This window comes from Theropithecus gelada, chromosome 1 (assembly GCF_003255815.1).
Source record: "Theropithecus gelada isolate Dixy chromosome 1, Tgel_1.0, whole genome shotgun sequence".
NCBI classification, from domain to species: Eukaryota; Metazoa; Chordata; class Mammalia; order Primates; family Cercopithecidae; genus Theropithecus; species Theropithecus gelada.
Genome location: NC_037668.1, coordinates 68,795,970 through 68,808,906, shown reverse-complemented (window position 1 = coordinate 68,808,906; position 12,937 = coordinate 68,795,970). Strand labels below are relative to the sequence as shown.

The following is a 12,937-nucleotide window of genomic DNA, read 5'->3' as shown; positions in this document are numbered from 1 at the left end:
ATATTACCTAATACTATTCAGATTTTGCCAATTATTCTAATTTCAAAGTAATTTTTTTTTAACTTCAGACTCCAATACAGATTATATGTTGCATTAGTTGTGTTATTTTAGTCTTCTGAATCTGGAAAGTTCCTCTTTTTTATTTTTCATGATACTGACACTTTTGAAGCACAACAGGCCAGTTGTTATATTAAATGTGCCTGAATTTTGGTTTGTCTGATTCAGGATTATTGATTTTTGACAGAGGTACGACATAACTAATATGGTATTCTCAGCTGGGCATGGTGGCTTATGCCTGTAATCTCAGCACTTTGGGAGACCGAGGCAGGAGGAGGATTGCTTGAATCCAGGAATTTAAGACCAGCCTGGGCAACAAAGCGAGACCCCCATCTCTGGAAAAAAAAAAAAAAATTTAATTAGCTAGGCATAGTGGCACACAGTCGTAGTGCCTGCTGCTTGGGAGGCTGAGGCAGGAGCATTGCTTGAGCCCAAGAGTTCAGAAGTTGCAGTGAGCTATGTTCTTGCCAGTACACTCTAGCCTGAGCAACACTGCAAGACCTTGTCTCCAAAAAAAAAAGTTTTTAATTAAAAAGCTATGCTATTCTTGGTATATCACATCAGGAGATACATGTCAGTATGTCCCATTTTGGGTAATGTTACCTTTGATCATTTAGTTGAAATGCTGCCTTTCCACCTTTCTTCAAACACTTTTTTCACTTGACTTCGAGGATCTCATACTCTTTTTTTCTTCTGGATTTATGAGCCACCTTCTAGTCTCCTTTACTGAATCATCCTCTTCTCTACAACTTCTGAATGGTAAGACATCTCAAGAACAACTTTTTTCTTGACTATGTCCTCAAACTCCAGGAGCTCTCATCTAGCCTGATGGCTTTACATACCAGTTATATACTGATAATTCTCTGTTTGTCTTCAGTCCCAGCTTCTCCCTTGAATTCCAGGCTCATATATACAGCTGCCTAATTAACATCTCCATATTTGATATCTGATATGTTTTGGCTTTGTGTTTGCACCCAAATCTCATCTCAAATTGTAATCCCCACATGTCAAGAGAGAGACCTGGTGGTGGAGGGGGGATCATGGTGGGCAGGAGGCAGGACTAGATTGCACTTCAACTCAGATGGACAGAGCAGCATATGGAGGCTCGCATCATGAATTTTTGCTCCAGAACAACTGCAGTAATAAATCAGAAACCTGTGAGAGGACCCACAGATGCACTGAAGGAAATGGATTGCTCCTGCAGGACCTGGGAGACAACCCAAATACTGTGCTGGTATCCATGGCTGACGGACCCTCAGATGGTTCTCATCACTGGACTGTGCAGACAACGCTCAGTACCAGCCCAGAGCCTGGTAGACTTGCTGGGTGACTAGATCTAGAAGAGAGACAACAATCACTACAGCTTGGCTCTCAGGAAGCCACATACATAGGAAAAGTGGGGTATTACTACATACAAGGGAACACTCCATGGGACAAAATAATCTGAACAACAGTCTTTAGCCCTAGACCTTCCCTCTAACAGCCTACCCAAATGAGAAGGAACCAGAAAACCAACTCTGGTAATTTGACAAAACAAGGTTCTTTAACACCCCCAAAAAATCACACTAGCTCACCAGCAATGGACCCAAACCAAGAAGAAATCCCTGATTTACCTGAAAAAGAATCCAGGAGGTTAGTTATTAAGATAATCAGGGAGGCACCAGAGAAAGGCAAAGCCCAATACAAGGAAATCCAAAAAATGATACAAAAAGTGAAGGGATAAATATTCAAGGAAATAGATAAAGAAAAAACAATCAAAACTTGGGTAAGCAATGGACACACTTATAGAAATGCAAAATGCTCTGGGAAGTCTCAGCAATCGAATTGAACAAGTAGAAGAAAGAAATTTAGAGCTCAAAGACAAGGTCTTCGAATTCACCCGGTCCAACAAAGAGAAAAAAGAAAATATGAACAAGGCCTCCAAGAAGTCTAGGATTATGTTAAATGACCAAACCTAAGAATAATTGGAGTTCCTGAGGAAGAAGAGAAATCTAAAATTTTGGAAAACATATTTGGGGGAATAATCAAGGAAAACTTTCCCAGCCTTGCTAGAGACTTAGGCAGCCAAGTACAAGAAGCACAAAGAACACCTTGGAAATTCATCGCAAAACGATCATCACCTACGCACATTGTCATCATGTTATCTACAGTTAGGATGAAGGAAAGAATCTTAAAAGCTGTGAAACAAAAGCACCAGGTAACCTATAAAGGAGAACCTATCAGATTAACAGCAGATTTCTCAGCAGAAACCCTACAAGTTAGAAGGGATTGGGGCCCTATCTTCAGCCTCCTCAAACAAAACAATTATCAGCCAAGAACTGTGTATCCAGTGAAACTAAGCTTCATATATGAAGGAAAGATGCAGTCTTTTTCAGACAAACAAATGCTGAGAGAATTTGCCACTACCAAGCCACCACTACAAGAATGCTAAAAGGAGCTCTAAATCTTGAAACAAATCCTGGAAACACATCAAAACAACCTCTTTAAAGCACAAATCTCACAGGACCTATAAAACAAAAATACAATTTAAAAAATAAAAACAAAACAACTAAGGTATACAGGCAACAAATAGCACTATCAATGGAATAGTACCTCACATTTCAATACTAACATTGAATGTAAATGGCCTAAATGCTCTACTTAAAATATACAGAATTGCAGAATGGATAAGAATTCACCAACCAAACATCTGCTGCCCTCAAGAGACCCACCTAACACATAAGGACTTGAACAAACTTAAGGTAAAAGGGTTGTAAAAGACATTTCATGCAAATGGACATCAAAAGCAAGCAGGAGTAGCTATTCTCATATCAGACAAAACAAACTTTAAAGCAACAGCAGTTAAAAAAGACAAAGAGGGACATTATATAATGATAAAAGGCCTTGTCCAACAGGAAAATATCATAATCCTAAACATACATGTACCTAACACTTGGAGCTTCCAAATTTATAAAACAATTACTAATTAATATGGTTTGGCTATATCCTCCACCCAAATCTCATCTTTAATTATACTCCCATAACTCCCACATGTTGTGGGAGGGACCTGGTGGGAGATAATTTGAATCATGGGGTGGTTCCGCCATATTGTTCTCATGGTAGTGAACAAGTCTCACAAGAGCTGATGATTTTATCAGTGGTTTCCACTTTTGCATCTTCCTTATTTTCTCTTGCTGCTGCCATGTAATAAGTGCCTTTCGCTTCCCACCATGATTCTGAGGCCTCCCCAGCCATGTGGAACTGTCAGTGCCGGTAAACCTCTTTTTCTTCCCAGTCTCGGGTATGTCTTTATCACCACTGTGAAGATGGACTAATACAGTAAATTGGCACCAGTAGTGTGGGGTGCTGCTGAAAAGATACCCAAAAATATGGAAGCAACTTTGGAACTGGGTAACAGGCAGCGATTGGAACAGTTTGAAGGGCTCAGAAGAAGACAGGAAAATGTGGGGAATTTTGGAACTTCCTAGAAACTTGTTAAATGGCTTTGACCAAAAACCTGATAGCAATATGGACAATAAGGTCCAGGCTGAGGTGGTCTCAGATAAAAATGAGAAACTTGTTGGGAACTGGAGCAAAGGTGACTCTTGTTATGTTTTAGCAAAGAGACTGGCAGCAATTTGCCCCTGCCCTAGAGATTTGTGGAAATTTGAACTTGAGAGAGATGATTTAGGGTATCTGGTGAAAAAATTTCTAAGCGGCAAAGCATTCCAAGAGGTGACCTGGAGGCCGGGCACAGTGGCTTATGCCTGTAATCCCAGCACTTTGGAAGAGGTGACCTGGAGGCTGGGCACAGTGACTTGCTCCTGTAATCCCAGCACTTTGGGGAGGCTGAGACGGGCGGACCACAAGGTCAGGGGTTTGAGACCAGCTTGGCCAATATGGTGGTCTCAGATATGGTGAAACCCTGTCTCTAATAAAAATACAAAGCTGGACGTGGTGGCACGTGCCTGTAGTCCCAGCTACTTGGGAGGCTGAGGCAGGAGAATCACTTGAATCCAGGAGGCAGAGGTTGCAGTGATCCAAGATCATGCCATTGCAATCCAGCCCGGGTGACAGAGCAAGACTCTGTCTCAAAAAAAAAAAAGAGGTGACGGGTGCTGTTAAAGGCATTCCACTTTATAAAGGAAGAAGAGCATAAAAGTTTGGAAAATTTGCAGCTTGACAATGTGATAGAAAAGAAAAACCCATTTTCGAGGAGAAATTCAAGCTTGCTGCAGAAATTTGCATAAGTAACGAGAAGCCAAATGTTAATCCCCAAGACAATGGGGAAAATGTCTCCAGGTCATGTCAGAGGTCTTTAAAACAGCCCCTCCCATCCCAGCCCCTCCCCTCCCTTCATCCCAGCCCCTCCCCTTCACAGGCCCAGAGGCCTAGGAGAAAATGGTTTCCGGGCCCAAGCCCAGGGTCCCCATGCTGTGTGTAGCCTAGGGACTTGGTGCCCTGTGTTAGCTGCTCCAGCCATGGCTGAAAGGAGCCAATGTAGAGCTCAAGCCATGACTTCAGAAGTGCAAGCCCCAAGCTTTGGCAGCTTCCACATGGTGTTGAGCCTGCAAGTACAGAAAAGTCAAGAATCGGGGTATGGGAACCTCCACCTAGATTTCAGAAGATGTATGGAAACACCTGAATGCCCACACAGAAGTTTGCTGCAGGGGTGGGGCACTCATAGATAACTTCTGCTAGAGAAGTGCAGAAGAGAAATCTGGGGTCAGAGCTGCCACAGAGTCCCTACTGGGGTACCGCCTAGTGGAGCTGTGAGAAGAGGGCCACTGTCCTTCAGACTCCAGAATGGTAGATCCACCGACAGCTCGCACTGTTTGCCTGGAAAAGACACAGACACTCAATGCCAGCCCATGAACGCAGCTGGGAGGGAGGCTGTACCCTGCAAAACTATAGAGGTGGAGCTGCTCAAGACCATGGGAACCCACCTCTTGCATCAGCATGACCTGGATGTGAGACCTGGAGTCAAAGGAGATCATTTTGGAGCTTTAAAATTTGACTGCCCTGCTGGATTTCAGACTTGCATTGGCCCCGTAACCCCTTTGTTTTGGTCAGTTTCTCCCATTTGGAATGGCTGTGTTTATCCAATACCTGTACCCCATTGTATCTAGGAAGTAACTAGCTTGCTGTTGATTTTATAGGCTCATAGGTGGAATGGACTTGCCTTGTCTCAGATGAGACTTTGGACTGTGGACTTTTGGGTTAATGCTGAAATGAGATAAGCCTTTGGGGGATTGTTGGGAAGGCATGATTGGTTTTGAAATGTGAGGACATGAGATTTGGAGGGCCTCGGGTGGGATGATATAGTTTGGATCTGTGTCCCCACCCAAATCTCATCCTGAATTGTACTCCCATAATTCCCGTGTGTTGTGGGAGGGGCCCAGTGGGAGATAATTTGAATCATGGGGGCGGTTTCCCCATACTGTTCTTGTGGTAGTGAATAAGTCTCACAAGATCTAATGGTTTTATCAGGGGTTTTCGCTTTTGCATCTTCCTCATTTTCTCTTGCGCCACCATGTAAGAGTGCCTTTCGCCTCCACCACGATTCTGAGGCCTCCCCAGCCATGAGGATCTGTGAGTCCAATTAAACCTCTTTATCTTCCCAGTCTTGGGTATGTCTTTATCAGCAGCGTGAAAACAGCCTAATACTAATAGACCTAAGAAATAAGATAGACAGCAATACAGTAATAGTGGGGGACTTCAGTACTCCACTGACAGCACTAGACGGGTCATCAAGACAGAAAGTCAAGAAAGAAACAATGGATTTAAACTATATCCTGAAACAAATGGATTTAACAAATATATATGGAACGTTCCATCCAATAGCCACAGAATACAGCACATGGAACTTTCTCCAAGATAGAGCATATGGGAGGCCACAAAACGAGCCTCAATAAATTTAAGAAAATTGAAATTATATCAAGCACTCTCGCAGACCACAGTTAAATAAAACAGGAAATCAATTCCAAAAGGAACCTTCAAAACCACACAAATACATGGAAATTCAATAACCTGCTCTTGAATGATCATTGAGTTAAAAATGAAATCAAGATGAAAATTAAATAATTCTTCGAACTGAATGACAATAGTGACACAACCTGTCAAAACCTCTGGACACAGCAAAAGTGATGCTAAGAGGAAAGTTCATAGCCCTAAACGCCTACAGCAAAAAGTCTGAAAGAGCACAGACAATCTAAGGTCATACCTCAAGGAACTAGAGAAACAAGAACAAACCCAAACCCAGCAGAAGAAAGGAAATAACCAAGATCAGAATAGAACTAAATCAAGTTGAAACAAAATAAACTGTACAAAAGATAAATGAGCCCCTACCTCCCACCCGCCATGGCCACACCCTGCGTGCTCTGGTGGCCGCGGAGCCTGTGTCCGGGAAGGCCAAACTGACACACCCAGGGGAGGCGATCCTGGCAGTTGGCCTGGCGGGCGGCATTGACATCTGCATCACCTTCCCCACCAATACGTGAAGACGCAGCTGCATCTGGATGAACACTTGCACCTGCCACAGTACCGGGGCACTGGGGACTGCGTGCAGCAGATGGTCCACAGCCATGGTGCCCTGGGCCTATACTGTGGCCTCAGCTCCCACCTCTGCAGCTCCATCCCCAAGGCAGCCGTCAGGTTTGGAATGTTTGCGTTCCTCAGCAACCACATGCAGGATGCCCAGGGACAGCTGGACAGCACGCACGAGCTGCTCTGTGGCCCAGGAGCCAGCATGGCCAGGGGCCATGGAAGTCGTGTGCCCCACGGAGACCATCAAGGTGAAGTTCAACCACAACCAGACCTCCCCAAACCCCAAGTACACAGGATTCTTCCATGCGGTTAGGGAGATTGTGTGGGAACAAGGGCTGAAGGGAATGTACCAGGACCTCACGGCCACCATGCTGAAGCAGGGCTCGAACCAGGCTATCTGCTTCTTTGTCATGATCTCCCTGTGCAACTGGTACCGAGGCAACAACCTCAACAAGCCCATGAACCTGCTGATCACTGGGGTCTTCAGAGCTATTGTGGGTGCAGCCAGTGTCTTTGGAAACACTCCTCTGGACGTGATTAAGACCCAGATGCAGGGCCTGGAGGTGCACAAATACTGGAACACATGGGACTGTGGCTTGCAGATCCTGAGGAAGGAGGGCTCAAGGCATTCTACAAGGGCACTGTTCCTGCCTGGGCTGGGTTGTCCTGAATGTGGCCATAGTGTTTATCATCTATGATGAGGTGGTAAAACTGCTCAACAAAGTGTGGAAGACATACTAAGCCTAGAGGCCTTCAAAGGAACCACCCCAGGCACCTCCAGAGTGCCCCACCACCCTTGTCTCACATGATTTCAGTGCAGTAGTGCCAAAAGGCCCCTTGCCATGTCCCTCAAGCTCTGTGGCCTGGTCTCTGCATTGTGGCTGTCAAATCCATGTGTTCCATAGTGCCGTGTCCTCCCTGTGGTCTCTGTGTGACACCACCACTGTGTCCCAATGTCTGGCCCAGCCATGGCTGGATGTGCATCTGGCCTGTGACCCTGTGCCCACTTGTCCATGTGCTTACTGTGAGCCCTGTGCCTGTGTTTCATGTTCTGTGTCATGTGACCATGTGGCCTAGGTCCTCAGCCCTATATCACTGGCCTGGTCCCAGTCCACTGCCTTTCACCCTGCCCCAGCATACCACAACTGCCTCCAGGCCTCGACCTGGCTTCACCACATTCCAGGGGCTGCAGCCCCCGACTTCTCCCACTGTTGGCCTTAACTGGCCCTTGGGGCCTCCCTCAGCCCAGGACAGGGTGGCATCCGCCACTCTCAGGACCACCCTGCCAAGGCAGAATAAACCAGATTGTGTTGCAAAAAAATAAATAAATAAATGAAACAAAAAGCTGGTTGTTTGAAAAGATAAATAAAATTGATAGACCATTAGCAAGAAGAGAGAAAATCCAAATAAGTTCAGTAAGAAACAAAACGGGAGATATTACAGCTGACACCACAGAAATACAAAAGATCACTCAAGGCTACTATGAACACCTTTACATACATAAACTAGAAAACCTAGAAGAGATGGATAAATTCCTGGGTAGATACAACCCTCCAAGCTTAAATCAGGAATAATTAGGTACCCTGAACAGACCAGTAACAAGCAGCAAGATTAAAATGGTAATTTAAAAATTACCAGCCAAAAAAAGTCCATGACCAGACGGATTCACAGCAGAATTCTACCAGATGTTCAGAATTGGTGTGAATCCTATTGACACTACTCCACAAGATAGAAAAAGAGGGAACCCTCCCTAATTCATTCTGTGAAGCCAAAATCATCCTAATACCAAAACCAGGAAAGGATATAACTAAAAAAGAAAACTACAGACCAACCAGTATCCCTGATGAACATAAATGCTAAAATTCTTAACAAAGCACTAGCTAACCAAATCCAACAACATATCAAAAAGATAGTCCACCATGATCAAGTAGGTTTCATAACAGTAATGCAGGGATGGTTTAACATATGTGAGTCAATAAATGTGATACGCCACATAAACAGAATTAGCAAAAATCACATGATCATCTCAATAGATGCAGGAAAAGCATTTGACAAATCTAGTATCTTTTTATGATTAAAACTCCCAGCAAAATTGGCATACAAGCGATGTATGTAATAAAAGCCATCTATGACAAGCCCACAGCCAACATAATACTGAATAGGGAAAAGTTGAAAACATTCCTGCTGAGAACTGAAACAAGAAAAGGATGCCCACTCTCACCACTTCTCTTCAACATAGCACTGGAAGTCCTAGGCAGAGCAATCAGACAAGAGAAAGCAATAAAGGGCATCCATATCAGTAAAGAGGAAGTCAGACTGTCACTGTTTACTGACTATAGGATCGTTTACCTCAAAAACCCTAAAGACTCCTCCAGAAAGCTCCTACAACTGATAAAAGAATTCAGCAAAGTTTCCAGGTACAAAATTAATGTACACAAATCAGTAGCTCTTCTGTACACCAACAGCGACCAAGTTGAGAATCAAATCAAGTACTCAACCCCTTTTACAATAGCTGCAAAATAAAATAAAATACTTAGGACTATACCTAACAAGGAGGTGAAAGACCTCTACAAGGAAAACTACAAAGCACTGCTGAAAGAAATCATTGACGACACAAATGGAAACACATCCCATGCTGATGGATGGGTAGAGTCAATATTGTGAAAATGACCATACTGCCAAAAGCAATCTACAAATACCCAATGCAATTCCCATCAAAATACCACCATCATTCTTCACAGAATTAGAAAAAACAATTCTAAAATTCATATGGAACCAAAAAAGAGCCCACATATCCAAGCAAGACTAAGCAAAAATAACAAATCTGGAGGCATTACATTACCTAATTTCAAACTATACTATAAGGCCATAGTCACCAAAACAGCATGGTACTGGTATAAAAATAGGGACATAGACCAATGGAACAGAATAGGGAACCCAGAAATAAATCCAAATACTTAGAGCCAACTGATCTTTGACAAAGCAAACAAAAACATAAAATGGGGAAAGGACACCCTTTTCAACATATGGTGCTGGGATAATTGGCTAGCCACATGTAGGAGAATGAAACCAGATCCTCATCTCTCACCTTATACAAAAATCAACTCAAAATGGATTAAGGACTTAAATCTAAGACCTGAAACTATGAAAATTTTAGAAGATAACATTCGAAAACCCCTTCTAGACATTGGCTTAGGCAAGAAGTTCATGACTAAGAACCAAAAGCCAATGCAATAAAAACAAAGATAAATTGCTGGGACTTCTTAAACTAACAAGCTTTTGCATGGCAAAAGGAACAGTCAGCAGAGTAAACAGACAACCCACAGAGTGGGAAAAAATCTTCACAATCTGTACATCTGACAGAGGACTAATATCCAAAATCCACAGTGAACTCAAATCAAAAAGAAAAAAGCAAACAATACCATCAAAAAGTGGGCTAAGGACATAAATACACAATTCTCAAAAGAAGATATACAAATAGGCAACAAATACATGAAAAAATGTTCAACATCACTAATGATCAGGGAAATGCAAATCAAAACTACAATGCGATACCACCTTACTCCTGCAAGAATGGCCATAATCAAAAAATAGTAGATGTTGGCATGGATGCAGTGAACAGGGAACACTTCTACACTGCTGGTGGGAATGTAAACTAGTACAACCACTATGGAAAACAGTGTGGAGATTCCTTAAAGAACTATAAGTAGAACTACCATTTAATGCAGCAATCCCACTACTGGATATCTACCCAGAGGAATAGAAGTCATTATACAAGAAAGATACTGGCACACACATGTTTATAGCAACACAGTTCAAAGTTGCAAAAACGTGGAACCAACCCAAATGCCCATCAATCAATGAGCAAATAAAGAAATTGTGATATAGGGCCGGGCGCCGTGGCTCACGCCTGTAATCCCAGCACTTGGGAGGCCGAGGCAGGTGGATCACGAGATCAGGAGATCAAGACCATCCTGGCTAATATGGTGAAACCCCATCTCTACTAAAAATACAAAAAATTAGCCAGGCATGGTGGCACACACCTGTAGTCCCAGCTACTCGGGAGGCCGAGGCAGGAGAATCACTTGAACCCAGGAGGTGGAGGTTGCCATGAGCCAAGATCACGCCACTGCACTCCAGCCTGGTGTCAGAGCAAGACTCTATCTAAAAAAAAAAAAAAAAAAAAAAAAAAAACTGTGAGAGAGAGAGATAGAGAGAGATATATATATACATGATGGAATACTACTCAGCCATAAAATGGAATTAATGGCATTTGCAGAGACCTGGATGAGATTGGAGACTATTACTCTGAGTGGAGTAACTCAGGAATGGAAAACTAGACATCATTTCTCACTTATAAGTGGGAGCTAAGCTATGAGGATGCAAAGGCATAAGAATAACACAATGGACTTTGGAGACTCAGGGGTAAAGGGTAGGAAGAGGATGAGGGATAAAAGATTGTACAAATACAGTGCAGCGTATACTGCTTGGGTAATGGTTGCACCAAAACATTGTAAATCACCACTAAAGAACTTACTTATGTAACCAAACACCACCTGTTCCCCAATAGCCTATAGAAATTAAAAAAAAAAAATTATTAAACATGTCTCAGAGAGCTACCCCATAGTCAAATTGTCAGAAGCCAAGAACAAAGAGAAAACCTTGAAAACAGCAAGAGAAAAATGATTCATCATATAAATGAGATACTCAACATGACTACTGGCTTACTTATGATCAGAAACAAGACCAGAAGGCAGTGGGATGACATTCAAAGTACTAAAAGAAAACAAAAAACAAGAACAACGAAGAACACCAGTCAACAGAGAATTTTATATCCAACATATTCTCTCTCAAAGTACAGGTGAAAAAAGACAAATGCAGGTAAAGACTGAAAGCATGTATTGCTAGCAGACTTTCCTAATACTAAAGTTCTTTAGGCTGAAAAGTGACACCAGATTGTAGCTTGAATGCACACAAAGAAATAATGAGCACTGATTTAAGGTCATCACATAGGTAAATAAAAGATAATATACATGTTTACACTTTTATTTTAACTGATTAAAGATAACTGCATAAAGCCATTTAAAAAGAGAGAGAGATCTGGTAGGAGGTAATTAGATCATGGGGGCAGTTCCCCCATGCTGGTCTCGTGATAGTGAGTTCTCACAAGATCTGATGGTTTTATAAGGGGCTCTTCCCCCTTCGCTCGCCACTCTCTCTCTCACCTACCGTAAGACATGCTTCTTCCCCTTCCACCATGATTGTAAGTTACTTGAGACCTCCCCAGCCCTGCAGAACTGTGAGTCAATTACGGAACTGTGAGTCAATTAAACCTCTTTATAAATTAACAAGTCTCAGGTATGTCTTTATAGCAGTGTGAAAATGGATTAATACCATATCTAACAGGTATCTCATAAGAAACATGTTTAAAAACTGAACTGTTGGTTCTCTTCCCCAATGTTTAACATCCCAGTAAATGGCATCATTTTCCTCCAAATTGCTTAAGCAAATAATATTGGATCATCTATGACGCCTCTCTTTCTTTTAAAAAAAAATTTTTTTAATACAAACAGGGTCTCACTGTCACCCAGGCTGTAATGCAGTGGTGTGATCACAGCTCGCTGCAGCCTTGAACTCCTGGGCTCAAGTGATCCTCCCACCTCAGCCTTCTGAGTAGCTGGGAACACAGGTGCATGCCATCACTTCTGGCTAATTAAAAAAAAAAAATTTTCTAGAGACAGGATCTCGCTATGTTGCCCGAGCTGGTCTTGAACTCCTGGCCTCAAGTGATCCTCCTGCCTCCCAGGGTACTGGTATTACAGATGTGAGCCACCATGCCCAGCCCTCCTCTATTTCATTGGATATGATTTTATACTTTTGTGTTTTGTCTTTGCTAATTTTCTTTCACTGACATCCAGTCATGTCAGCTCTTTCTTCCAGTGTATTCTGAATCTAACTAATTCTCATCTCCAATAATATTACTCTCTTCAAAGATTTCAGTTCATCACTATCTTTTGTCTTTTTTGTTTGTGTTTATTTTATATTGATATAAGAGGGTGCTGGATTCATTTCCAACACCCCCAGAAGACTCACTTATTCTCCCTTTTGGTTGAAACCCCACCTGCCCAACCCCTCAAACTATCACTACAGATTAGTTTTTCTGTTTCAGACTTCATATAAAGATAATTATAAAATACATACTCTGGCTTCTTTTGTCTAACATTATTTCTGTGAGATTCATATTGCTGCATACAATAATTGTTCTTTTTAATTTCTCTGTAATATTCCCGTTTATGAATATACCACATTTTAAAAATCTGTTGGGCCTTTAGGTTGTTTCTAGTTTTGCCTCTTA

At 42.4% G+C, this 12,937-nt stretch overlaps 1 protein-coding gene and 1 pseudogene across 12 annotated transcripts in view; both read left to right on the top strand.

Moving 5' to 3' along the window:
- SCMH1 (Scm polycomb group protein homolog 1) overlaps nucleotides 1–12,937 on the top strand; it is a 218,081-nt gene that overhangs the window by 149,838 nt on the left and 55,306 nt on the right. The gene's annotated exons all lie outside the window — the stretch shown is intronic.
- On the top strand, nucleotides 6,385–7,855 carry LOC112632084 (annotated as a pseudogene). Its single transcript, XR_003121254.1, has one exon. The product of XR_003121254.1 is annotated as a tricarboxylate transport protein, mitochondrial pseudogene (transcript).